The 13,385-nt window shown below is 33.5% G+C and overlaps 1 pseudogene; it reads left to right on the forward strand.

The window, feature by feature from the left end:
- The first annotated feature begins 1,905 nt into the window (after positions 1–1,905).
- LOC100920358 lies at positions 1,906–2,354 on the forward strand (annotated as a pseudogene).
- Positions 2,355–13,385: the final 11,031 nt, after the last annotated feature.

Here is a 13,385-nt window from a genome sequence, read left to right on the forward strand (position 1 = left end):
CTGGACAAATCATAGAAATCCCTTTTATCTGAGAAATCCTGTGAGGTGCCCTGATGCCTAGGGAGCCAAGCTGGGGTGAGGCAATAACTTTTTCCTTTCTTTCCTTTCTTTCCTTTCTTTCCTTTCTTTCCTTTCTTCCTTTCTTCCTTCCTTTCTTCCTTCCTTCCTTCCTTCCTTTCTTCCTTCCTTTCTTCCTTTCTTCCTTCCTTCCTTTCTTCCTTCCTTTCTTCCTTTCTTCCTTCCTTTCTTTCTTCCTTTCTTCCTTCCTTCCTTTCTTTCTTCCTTTCTTCCTTCCTTTCTTCCTTTCTTCCTTTCTTCCTTCCTTTCTTCCTTTCTTTTTTGCTGAGGCAATTGGGGTTAAGTGACTTGCCCAGGATCACACAGCCAGGAAGTGTTAAGTGTCAGATCAAACTTGAAATCAGGGCTGGTGCTCTATCCACTGCACCAACTAGCTGCCCCGAGGCAATAACTTCTGTTACCTTCCAGAGATATTCATTCATTTTCAGTTCCTCTAGAGGAATAATTATTAAGCTTTTTTTTTTTTTTTTTTTCTGCTGCCTTTGGCATTTTGGTGAATTCTACAGGCCTCTTACCAATATTTTGTTTTTAAAGGCCTAAAATAAAACACATTAGATTAAAAGGGAAACCAATTTTATTTAAATGTAGGTAGCATTAAAAAAACAAACAAACAAACTCATTCAGGTTAAGAACCTGTAATAGAGAAGATGATGTTTTAGCTGAACATCAAAATAATGTTTTCAAATGCATATCTAATAGCATATTTATTCCTGATTTATTCCAATGTCCCCATCATGTAACATGGTAGCAGAGGAGCCCTATCCATTAAGTCTCAATGCTTATACTACTAGTGACTCAGTCTTTCACTTAGACCTATTAGATACCCCATTTCTCTTTGGCTCTACTCTAAAAATAATCATTCTAAATTCTCAGGGACAGACTAGCACATTCAAACATTCTTTCAGGGTCCTAATGAGTTGATAGCATTGAAAGCTAATCCTTAGCGCCTAAAGTATTCATTCAACACTCCTTCCCCCCACTACCCACCAAATGGGCAGGGATGCACTAACCAATCCATGGGCTTGCAAGAATTCAATCCTAGCCCCCCATTACTTTCACCTCCCCGCCAATACACACACTTCCATGCTGAGAAAAACCAGCTTGTGAGCTCTATGCTACAACAGATCTCAGCCAGGCAATGGAGGAACAGAAGCTGGGGCAAGACACATGTTATGTGATTGTGAGGCACTCTATTATTCCTGAGGGAAAGAGTCCAGCATCCACTTAGAGCAATTCTATCCATCCACACCCTCACACACACACTTGGGATAGAGACTAAGGACAGTGAAACAAGAAATGTCCAGTATGAGAAGAAATAGAAACAGTTTGGGATTAAGCCTCCAGGGAAAAAAACAATCAAAGGACAAAGAATCAGAAAGTGAGTCATATGGGAACATGAGGAAAAAAGGTTAAAATTAGCAAAGATCTCATGAACATGGAAATTCAAAGACCTTGAGCATAAGCAGATAAACCAACATACAAGATTTTAATAACAGATGGAAATGTGCTCTCCAGGTCAGCTAAAAGAATACAAACATTTATGAACAAATATTTCAAAATAAAGGAAAAGTAATCAGTAACTGATGAACAAAGGACTATGGATTTCCAAGAGAGCATAGAAAAACAGAAGGATGTTCCTAAGTAGTTTAAAGAGAAGTAAGTATTGCAAAAGTAGAATTCATGTTTTGCAGAGCAAAAATAATTGTCAAAATAGAAAAAAAAAATTAAAACCTTGAATCTACAATGGCAAGTCACATAAAAAAACCCCAAAAATAAAATAACTGATTGAAAATGAAAATACAAGGAGCACCGGGCTGTTTGGCCAAGATGTGTGACTTCATAGAAGATCAGGCAGAGGAGTTCAAGGCGGTTTTCCAGCTGTTTGACCCAACAAGAGATGGAAAGATCTTATACAGTCGGTGTGGGGTCGTGATATGAGCCCTGGGCCAGAGCCCCACCAATGCTGAGGTGCTCAGTGTTTGAGGGAATCCCAAGACTGGTGAGATGAATGTGAAGGTGCTGGACTTTGAACATTTCCTGCAAATGCTGCAAACTGTAGCAAAGAATAAGGACCAGGGCACATTTGAGGACTATGTTGAGGGGCTTTGGGTGTTTGATAAGAAAGGGACTGGTACAGTCATGGGAGCTGAAATATGACACATCCTCAGTACCCTGGGTGAGAAGATGACAGAAGTAGAAGTGTTAGGGGAGGGCATGAGGACAGCAAAGGTTGTATCAGCTATGAAGAGCTAGTTTGGGTGGTGCTAAATGGCTGAGAACAACTCCCCTTTCCACAAAGAACTCCCTAATTTTCTCAGTATGAAAATCATCCTCTTGCCCCTGAAGCAACTAAGTTCATCTTTAGGGTTAGAAAAATCCTTTCTTCCTCTTTGGCTTATTTGCTCATCAAATAAACTTGCTTTTGCTCCTGAAAAAATGAAAAAGAAAATACATAGAAGTGGAAAAACAATTTAGAATAAGGAAAGCAAAAAATATTAATGCAAAAAAAAAAATTCCAGGATTTCCATATAATCAAACAAAGACAGGTTGAATAGAGACAGCATAAAGATTACAGAGTTCCCAGAACCTTTTGTCAAAAACAAAAACAAAAAACCTGGCAAGACATAAAATAAGAAAACTACCCCGGAATTTCTGAAAATAGAAAACAAAGTACAAATTGAAAGAAATCAAAGATCACATTTATGAAACAATAAGAACAACCCTTTGCTGCATGTTCAAAACACAAAATGGTTAAAATGAATATTCTCAATGACAAACAATAAAATTTGCAAGAGAACAAGAGAAAAATCCTAAAATATAAAAGAAAGAACATTTAATACAAGACTATTCTTCATCCACTACTCACAACAGGAAGGAATGGAAAAATGTATTCCAAAGTGCAAAAGACTTCAAGATTAAACTCAAGTTGACATACAAAGCAAATTTGAATTTAACAATTAAAGAAAAAGATGAACACAGTACAAAAGAAGTGTTCATAGAAAATTCTAAAAATTCCTAGAAAAATAGCCAGATTTAAGCAAATTGTTTTCAAATATCCCAGGTAACAGAAATATAAGGTAAAAAATTCAGCAACCAAAGACAACCACCCGAAAAGCAACATAGAGACCTTTAAGAGATTTCTTTCTAAAAGTACATAGTGAGACAAGTGAGAGCAAAAGGCAAATAGAAATCATGGTGGTGAAACAGGTTTAAACTTCATAACACTCCACCTACAAGGGAATGTTTTTGTGGAACCAATTATAAAACAGAAGGGCACATAAAAGGAGAGAGGGCATGAAGTAAAATAAAAATAAGTTTTATGACCTAATTAAATAAAAAGTTAAAAATCTCTCAGAAAGAAGAAAGCCTTCAGGAAAATGGACAAAAAGACAAAGGAGTGGATTGAAAAAAAAAAAAAAAAAAGGAAAAGAAAGAGTGAAATCTTATTTCAATAGTGGAATAGGGATTAGAAATAGTGAGATAGTGGATAGTCTTAAAGGGCATTGTTCAGTCCATCAGTAAACAAGCGTCAGTTATTTACTACTTGCTAGACATTATGCTAAACACAGTGAATACAAATAAAAGCAAAAAGAAAAATGAAGTCTGTCTTCAAGAAGCATACATAAAATTAAGTTGGAAAGTGATAGAAGGAGATTAACTTGACGTGGGGGCAAGCAAAGAAAGTCCAAAGTGCAGTCTGAAGAGGAATGAAACAAGATTGATCTGGGTGTATTCCTTAAATGCAGTTTCTGGGAGATTTCCAACCAGTGGGAGAGGCTACAGAGGTGCAAATTGCAAGGCTGATTTTTGGGGGAATATTGTAGAGAAAATGCATGTAGGGGTCCTCAAACTACAGCCCATGGCCCAGATGCAGCAGCTGAGGACAATTATCCTCCTCACCCAGGGCTATGAAGTTTCCTTATTTAAAGGCCCACAAAACAAAGTTTTTGTTTTTACTATAGTCCGACTCTCCAATAGTCTGAGGGACACTGAACTGGCCCCCTATTTAAAAAGTTTGAAGACCCCTGATATAGTACAAAGAAAAACAAGAGATGGAGACCTTAAAATGGATATTCTTTCTAGGGAGCTACTTTTCAGAGAAGCCACTCACTCATCCTGCCTCAGAAGTGAAATCAAAGCTACTGAGAGTTACTGATACCTGAATGGGAGGGCAAGGATCTAGGGAGGACATTTCATGGCAAATGGGGAAAAAAATGGTCCTGAGGAAAGCAAAGGTTAATGATGAATTGTACAATCATGGATATAGAAAAATCCCTACAATGGGTCAATATTCTATCACCTGCAGCAATTGTTACTTTCAAGACAAGATACAATAGAAAAAGGGGTTTGGGACATATCTAGACAATGATAAGATTTAAATTGGTACCTTAGAAGCTTTAGTTTCAAGGGGAATACAGAAATTAAAGAAGGGCTAAATATAAGGAGTATGTGTATGTGTGTGTGTGTGTGTGTGTGTGTGTGTGTGTGTGTGTGTATAAAGTCTAGAATAGAATGGTAAGATAAGATAAAAGGTTAGGAAAGGTTCTTTTTAGAATAGAGTCACAGAAAATTAAAATTTAAACAAAATACATTGAAGAGGAGGAAAAGAAGGGGAATTTTACTTGACCACTTAACTTGGGACAAAAAGAAAGAAACATCTAAATAAAAAGAAGAAACTAATAAGCAAAATTCCAAAAGACTAAGGGAAAAGGGTAAAAAACAAGAGAGGTAGATGAGGGTGAGGGGCAAAGAGCCAGTGGGAATAGAAGTACCTTAAAACAGACTAAGCTAAAATAACTGAAGAGACAAAGTATTTACAGAGGAAGAAGAAAAATCCAATTTTGGGGGGCGGGGTGATATCAAAGACAAATGGAAAAAAACTGAAATTGATAGATTTAAACGTGAATGGATTAAGGGGAGCTAAGTGCTATAGTGGATAGAGCACTGGCCCTAGAATCAGAAAGACCTTGGGTCAAATTTGACTTTAGATATTTGACACTTACTAGTTGTGTGACCCTGGGCAATTCATGAAGCCTCAATTGCCTTGCAAAAAAAAAAAAAAAAAAAAGTGAATAGATTGAACAATCTAATGAAGTGAAAATGAGTGGCATATTATGTAAGAAAATGAAGTTCCACAATCTATTGCTTATAAGAAACATGTCTAAAAAAACAAGATATGCAGAGATACAAATGAACTAAAAAAAAAATTACTCTGCATCAGGTGAATTCAAAAAATTAGGAGTTGTAATCATATTATCATCAGACAAAGCAAAAATAAACATTCATAACATAAAGAAGGACAAACTATATTATACTAAAAGGAATCATATACAACAAGTCAATATCAATATTAAACTTCTATGTTCCAAATGCCCTAGCATTCACATTAAAAAGAAAAACTAAACTATAAAAAGACAGACAGGAATACCATAATGTCAAGAGATCTAATGTTCTTTTGTCAATTCTGGATAAGTCTAAAAGAAAGATAAACAAAATTGCTTAAGAGACTAAAGCTCAAAGATTTATAGTATCTTCTAAGTAGGATAGATAAAGAATATACATATTTCTAAGAACTACATGGAATTTTTATTACAATGTACATTGTTTTAGTGCACAAAGATATTGCAAACAATGTAAAAAAGAGAAATAATAAATATTCTTTATGGATCATGATGCAATAAAAAAAGTAATCACTTCAGGGAGCACAAATAAAAGATGGAGACCTAAATGGATGCTTAATATAGTGAAATACTAAACAAGGTGTGCATCAAAGAACAAATCATAAGAAACAATTATTTAAAAAGAAAATTTTATGATATAACAACATATTATAACTTCTGGGATGGAGCTATAACATTCCTCAAGGGGAAATCATATCCCTAGAAATATGCATTAACAGCATAAAAAAGGAGAAAATTAATGTGCTGAATATGCTTTTTGAAAAAAAATTTAAGTCATAGGGTGGTTAGGTGACACAGTAGACAAAGCACTGACACTGGAGTCAGGAGGATCTGAGTTCAATTCTAATCTCAGATACTTGATACTTATTACCTGTGTGATCCTGGGCAAATCACTTAATCTGGATTGTCTCTCATATATATATAGATACACACAAATTAAAAGTTCAACAAATTGGCAATCTTAAAGGCACAAAAGAGGAGATATTAAAAATTAGAAGAGAAATAAACTAGAAACCAAAAAACTATATGAACGATCAAGATAAAAGTTTGTTCTTTAAAAAGACTAATTAAATTCATAAACCCTTAACCAAAGGACAGAAAATCAAATGAACAAAAGGGCAAATGATAATGGTAAAATCACAACAAAGGACATGTTGACTCGTTAGGTATTCTAGTAGGAGGAGCCAAATGTGTCAAGAAAATGAGGGACAATCAGATCCCAAAACCACTTTGCCTCCATCTAGGGAAAAATAATCCTTATCACAGGAGGGAAAGAAGAGAAGTATACCTAATCCAAGTTGTGGGGAAAAGTGGTAGATGTTAGTCTTTAAATATATATATATATATATTTCCTAGTGTGTGACCCTGGACAAGTCACTTAACCCCAATTGTCTCAGCCAAAAAAAAATTTTTTTACTAAGCCCTAAATCAGGGAAGCAGAAAATACATAAAGGAAATTATAGGCTAATATCCTTAATGAACATTAGGAAAATAATCAGTATAATTAATCATATTCAAAATTTAAAAATCTAAAACCACATGATTATCTCAATAGATTGTATTTTGGCAAAGTACAATTTATTAATTTATTGAAAAAACCTTACAACATATTGGCATAAAGAGATCTTTTTAATATCACAAAAAAAGTCTCCAAAACAAAAAACAAATATTTTAAGCAAGGGGATACACTTCAATCTTTCCCCATAAACATAGGAATAAAGTAAGTCTATCCATGTCCGTTCTCCTTGCTATTATTCTGTATGGTTCTGGAAATGTTACCAATAGCAATAAGACAAGAGAAAGACATTAAAGGCACAAAGTATGATCCGTAAGAGATAAAATTATCCTTATTTGTTAACAGGGACTCAACAAATGATAATAAATGCAGCAGTTAATAATTTCACCAAAGTTATATATTACAATCTAAATTCTCAAAATTCAACATTTCTATATTAAATCCAAAAACCTATAATAGGAAGGGAGATCCCATTGCAAATAACTACATTGTGCATAAAATAAATGGGGATTAATTTACTGAAGCACACAAAGCTGCTTGTACAGATTGAAATACAAAGTGTTCTTTAAAGAAATGAAGGACAAGATAGCTGGTGGTATCACATCAAATATTAGAACGAAACCTGGAGACGGGAATTAGGAAGACCTCAATCCAAAGAAGACCCAGCTTCAGGCACTTTTATTAGCTATATGTCTTTGGGCAATCATTAAATCTGTTTGCCTCAGTTTCCTCAAATGAGTATAATAACACCTGCTTCTTAAGGTTGTTTAAGGATCCAATGAGTTATTTGTAAAGAGGCATAGCACAATGTGTGGCACATAGTAGGTGCTGTATAAATGCTAACTTTTATTTTTATTATTATTATAAACAAATCAAATAGCCAGAGAAGTATTCAGAACTTATGGCTGTGTCATACCTATATAATAAAATATACTTTTATCATAATAATATATAAAATATATAATTTTATGTATCATTAATATAAATTTATATGTTATATGTCAATATAATAAAGTAATAAAAATAATACTACTAGCAATTTATATTTTCAATATTCTATCACTAAAATTATCATAATACTTTATAGAACTTGTTAAAGTAATAAAATTCATTTTAAAAAATAAAAGATTTAGAATAGCAAAGGAAATGATGAAAAGATATAGGGATGAAGGGGGGATAATACTGCCAGACCTCAAATTATGTTGTAAAGCAGCAGTCATCAAAATTATCTAGTATTAATTAAATAATAAAAAGGTATATCAATGCAACAGTCTAGACATCAGAGAATCAGAAAACAATGAAACTTAGCCAATCTTTGAAGAATTGCAAAACATAAATTGCTTAAGAATGAACTTGATAATAATGTAAAACAGCCTGGCAGAAATTATACTGAGACCATCATGTCTAAATGAACATATGACCTTAATATTAAAGATTATACTGTAAAAAAATTAGAATAGAAAACGATCATATACTTTTCAAAGCTATGGATAGGAGATGTATTCTTAACCAATAAAGAATAGAGGCAATTACAGAAGATAAAGTAGATGACCTTGATAATATAAAACCAAAAACACTTCTGTTCAGAAAACATTAATGCACCAAGAAGGAAAGCAGTAAAGGAGATGGGGAACTTTCATATTAAATTTCTTAGATAAGTTGATATTCAAAAAGCATAAACAATTAACAAATATATATTTATTAAAACAAAAATTGATATTCAAAATATATAAACAAAAGATGTATATCAATTGGGAGAATCTTTGTATCAAATTTTTCAGATAAGGATTGATATCTAAGATTTAGAAACAATTAACGTATATCTATGTTTAAATGCTTATTTATATATATATATACACAATTATTCATGCATAAATAGAAAAGGCATATAAGCAAAAAAGTTCTCAAGAGAATTGTAACATTGTCCTAAATCATTAATTATAAAAAGAATTTCAAATTATAATAACAGTAAGGTTTCACCTTATATCCTGCAAATTGGCATGGATGGGAACAAATAATGGGTAAAGTCAATGTTGGAGGTATTATAAGTAGATTGATACACTATTGTACTGGTATCAAACTCAAACAGAAAGACTGTAGTAAATGGTAGATAAAAATCCCCGCAGCCTACAAATTAACTTTAGAAAACCAAAAATTAACATTATATTTTGTTAAATATTTTGCAATTATATTTTAATCAGGAGTATTATGGGTTATTTTGACATCTCTGTATTAGTATCTTATTGATGGTGCTGTGAATCAATACAATCATTTTGAAAAGTAATTTGGAATTTTACAGATAAAGTAGTTAAAGTTCATACACCCTATAACCAAAAGATTCTTTCACTAAACTTACATCCCAAAGATGCCATTGATAAGAAAAAACTTCCCATATATATCCAAATATTTACAGCAGCATTTTTTATGATAGTAAAAAATTGGAAATAAAATAGATATCCATAAAATGGGGAATGGCTAAAGAAATTGTGATATATGAATATAATAGAATATGACTGTATATAAGAAATTATTAATAATGATCGATATAAAAGAGCATGCAAAGATTTACATGAACTGAAGCAGAGCAAAATAAGCGGTCAAAAACCAGTACATATAAGTACAACAAAATAAAGAGAAAGAACAACCATGAAAAAAAAAAAAGAACCAAAAGCATGTTACATAATTAAAGAGAAAAAAAAAAACTATGGCTTTTTAAAGAGAAGCTATTTGAGAAGGTACTCCATATCTCTCTCTTTCGCCATACTTTTGTAAAAGTGGGAAGTTATTAAGTCATCCAGTCAGTTAGATGCTGTGCAGTCCAATTACAATGAAGATTAATTAACAATACAACTTTTAGCAACCAATCTAACAATTCAGCTACAAAGTACCCTCTGCTTTTTTTTTTTTTTTTTTTTTTTTTTCCTTAAAACAGAGGTGATAACAAAAGACCCTAGGGAAAATCTTCACTTTCCTTCAATTCTAGATGATGCTTAAGGGCAACAACTAATCCTAGAGCTCTTGGCCAATTAAGCAAATTTTCTTTAACCAATCAAGAATCAGTCAGCTTAAATCTTCCAACAGTAGACAGCTTCTAACTTTTTTCAGCCCCCTGCTATGTCTTCAACTTTTCTCAGGTTCCTTTTCTTTTGCTTCTGTTTCTGCTGCCTCTTATGATTTATCTTCAGTGTCTTCAATAAGATCTTTCTAAGGTATATGATGGGATAGCTAAGAGGCTCATTGGATAGAACTCAGATCTGAAATCAAGAAATTGTTGTTGAGTTGTTTCAGTCACATCCAACTTTTCATGACCCCATTTGGGGCTTTCTTGACAAAAATACTGGAAGGGTTTGCATTTCCTTCTCCAGCTCATGTTACAGATGATGAAACTGAGATAAACAGGACTAACTAAGTGATAATGTTTGATTTCTTATATAGACTTGGGAACTCACATTTATTAATTTTCAGCCCTGGTTCCATAGGCATTAATTAACTTGAATCATGACAATTCTCTTTTTTAGTACATGTAACATATTTATAACATTTATTCACGATCAAGTTCACAATTAAAATTAATTTCTTTTGTTAATATATATCGTATTTTTATGTCTATCCCTAAATCAGTTAAAAATAAAAGATATTTTTATTCCATTGAACATATATGTATATGTACATAAATTGAAAATGTGTGTATACATACATATATGTGTATGTATATATATATAGGTGCTAATCTTCTATTAAATGAAATAGACTTTTGGTACCTTACTCTCTGGTTACTCCAAATAGTACAGTGAAGTGGATTGTTCTCTTAATATCTTCTCAAACTAATGATGTTTTCCTTGATTTCTTTTTTATTTTACAAGTTTTATTGTAGATTTCCCTTTATACTGAGAGATGTCTTATAATAAAGTAAAATAAGTAAAACTAAGTAATACACTTACCTCCGACTGATAATGTATGCACCATTTTACATCTGTAGCAATCTCCACCCCTCTAGTTTTTACATATAAATAGAGATCTCCACATCCCATTTGGGGGGGGGGGGGGGAAGAAAGGAAAGCAAATCCTTCATAGCAAATATGCATAATCAAACAAAACAAATTCCCTCAGTAGCTACATACACACAAACATATACATACATGAATACATAAATATACATATAATTCTTCACCCCCAAATCCATCACAGAAAATCAAATCCATGACTTGACAGCCTATTTCAGTAATGATAAACTAAAATTAAGAATGGATATTCTAAGGAGCCTCCAGAGAAGGGGAGTGATCTGAAAGCATTTTAGGAAATAAACTACAGAGAAGAAAGACTGGATGTAAGTTCAATTTGGAGACTATATTCATAGTTCCTGAGTTTATAAGGACTTGAACTAGATTGTTGAAAGTATGTGTGAAGAAAATGAGATGGACATGATATGTAAAAGGGAGGCTCCTGTTTAAAAAAAAATCTTCCTTCCCAAAGAGACTTCCAAGAGAAGCTGAAACTATGGAAGACTTAAAGGATAGAAACATTGAAATGTAAAGCTGAAGGCAGACAAATGAAAAATATTTATTTCCCATCCTAGAAAGAGTCTAAGCTCTTAGACAATTAGTTTGAGACTAGGGCACACTCCAACTGAAAAAGAACACTAGAACTGAAGAACACAATACTACTAAACCAAACCTTAGACTGAAGGTAGAAAAAAAAGCTATTGATGTCCTTTAAAGAATGAACCGGAGGATCTAGCAGAATAAGTCATCCAACAGATATATTGTTGTCTGAGAAGAGTTCAATGGCTAAGCAATGAGCTGTTTCTGAAATAGAGCCTGTACAGCCTCCAAATCACCTATCTCACTCAGCCAAACAACTGAGTGGCCATCTAATTTTCCATTTAAGATAGTATCCTGCACTATTAGGAATAAGTCCAATTGACCCACCTATTCAGCTAAGTTACTGAGCCTAGAGATGAGCCAGTTTATCTGAGTAGCAGAGAAATTCATCACTCATCTAGGCCATGCCCCATGAAGAAATTGAGAATAAAAGAGACAGAAACAGAGACAGAGACAGATTTTATCCTAAGTACTATTAATGGGAACTTTGGTTCAGCCCATAAGCTGGTCTCACTACTGTTGTACTTTTAAATTCATACTACTGGTCCCCCATAGACTGACTTTGTGTACGATTATTTATGTTTTATAATGATTTTTCTTGCTAAACGAGAAAATGGCTTTGCTAATGAATGAATTTAGCCTACTAGTTGGTTGTTAAAGAAAGACACACCGATGGAGACTTATAATTTAGTATTAGGAGAATAACTAACCTAGAGCTACCTCTGGAACCCTGAAAGTAGTAGCAGCCATCCCTATGATATCCAGCCTTCCAGTGTCTATGCAAGTTGAGCCAGTGAACCCAGGAGGATGTTACAAATCTATATTGTGGAAATAGACTCAGCAAGACTTGACAGCTGTTTGAGTATGAGGGATCAGGAAGAGAGAAGAGTTTGAGGATGACTTTGGGGGCATGATAATGAGTTCTGTTTTTGATGTATTGAGTTAAAGATTCCTATGAGAACTGGAAATGTTATTGTTGGAAATATCTAATATGCATCTGGTGATCCAGAACTGGAGTTCAGGAGAAAGACTAAGGTTGAATAAATAAATCTGGGAGTCATCTACAAGGAGGTTATAGTTGAACTCATGAAACCTGAAATAGAGAAATCCCAGAAAAAAATGGGCAGACCTTCTTTCTTTTCTCCTTACTCTTGGGAGCTAACAGTTCCCAAGAGATTTCTTAGTATATAAGAATAAAGAGTTTATAAGTGAAATATAATCCCACTGAAGAAAAAAGAGAAGGGTAATTGACTATTGAATAATAACTGGTTCTTTAATGCTGTGTCACAATCTGTAGCATATTCAGTAGATATATGAATGCCTTTGGATAGCAGAAACATAACTGACATTGAACTAGTGCTTGAAGATTTGCAAAACCTTCTGTCTCATTTGATGCTCTCAGCAGCTCTGGGAGGTAGATGTTATTATCCTTATTTACAGATGAGGATCTGAGGGGTTAACTGATTTGTCCAGGTTTATTCTACTAAGTATACTTAGTGCCACGAGTTTCCAATGAAAGTTAATATAATAACACACTTAGAGAGAGATAGCAAAATGAATGAAATTAGGAAAGGATTCAAAATCTGGTTCACATAAAACTGAAAGTCACAAATCCTAATGGATTTTCTCCTTTATAAAGACTAACAGTAATTATGCAGATTTGTCTTCAATATTCAATCAGGGATTTATCTAAGGGAAGTATTTCCCAGAAGCTATGGAGATTACATTTTTGAAAACTCTCCCTGACTTAAATAGTTGATGAGAACATGAAGGCATATTTAAGATTAGGGTGTGTTTAAAGAGACTTTCAGTGCTGTTTCCCTGTTCTTCTCTGTCTCCTCTTTGTCCATTTGTCTGTAGTTATTTCTTCATATCTATGTCTCTATTGGTCGATCTTTGTCTCTCTTCTCTCCCCTCCCCCCCAAAAAAAACCAAGTGAGGATTTTGGCTAATTTAAGAAGTCCATTGTTGACATTTCTTTTATCTACTAATGTTAATTATTCTAGAAAG

This window comes from Sarcophilus harrisii, chromosome 1, assembly GCF_902635505.1.
Source record: "Sarcophilus harrisii chromosome 1, mSarHar1.11, whole genome shotgun sequence".
NCBI classification, from domain to species: domain Eukaryota; kingdom Metazoa; phylum Chordata; class Mammalia; order Dasyuromorphia; family Dasyuridae; genus Sarcophilus; species Sarcophilus harrisii.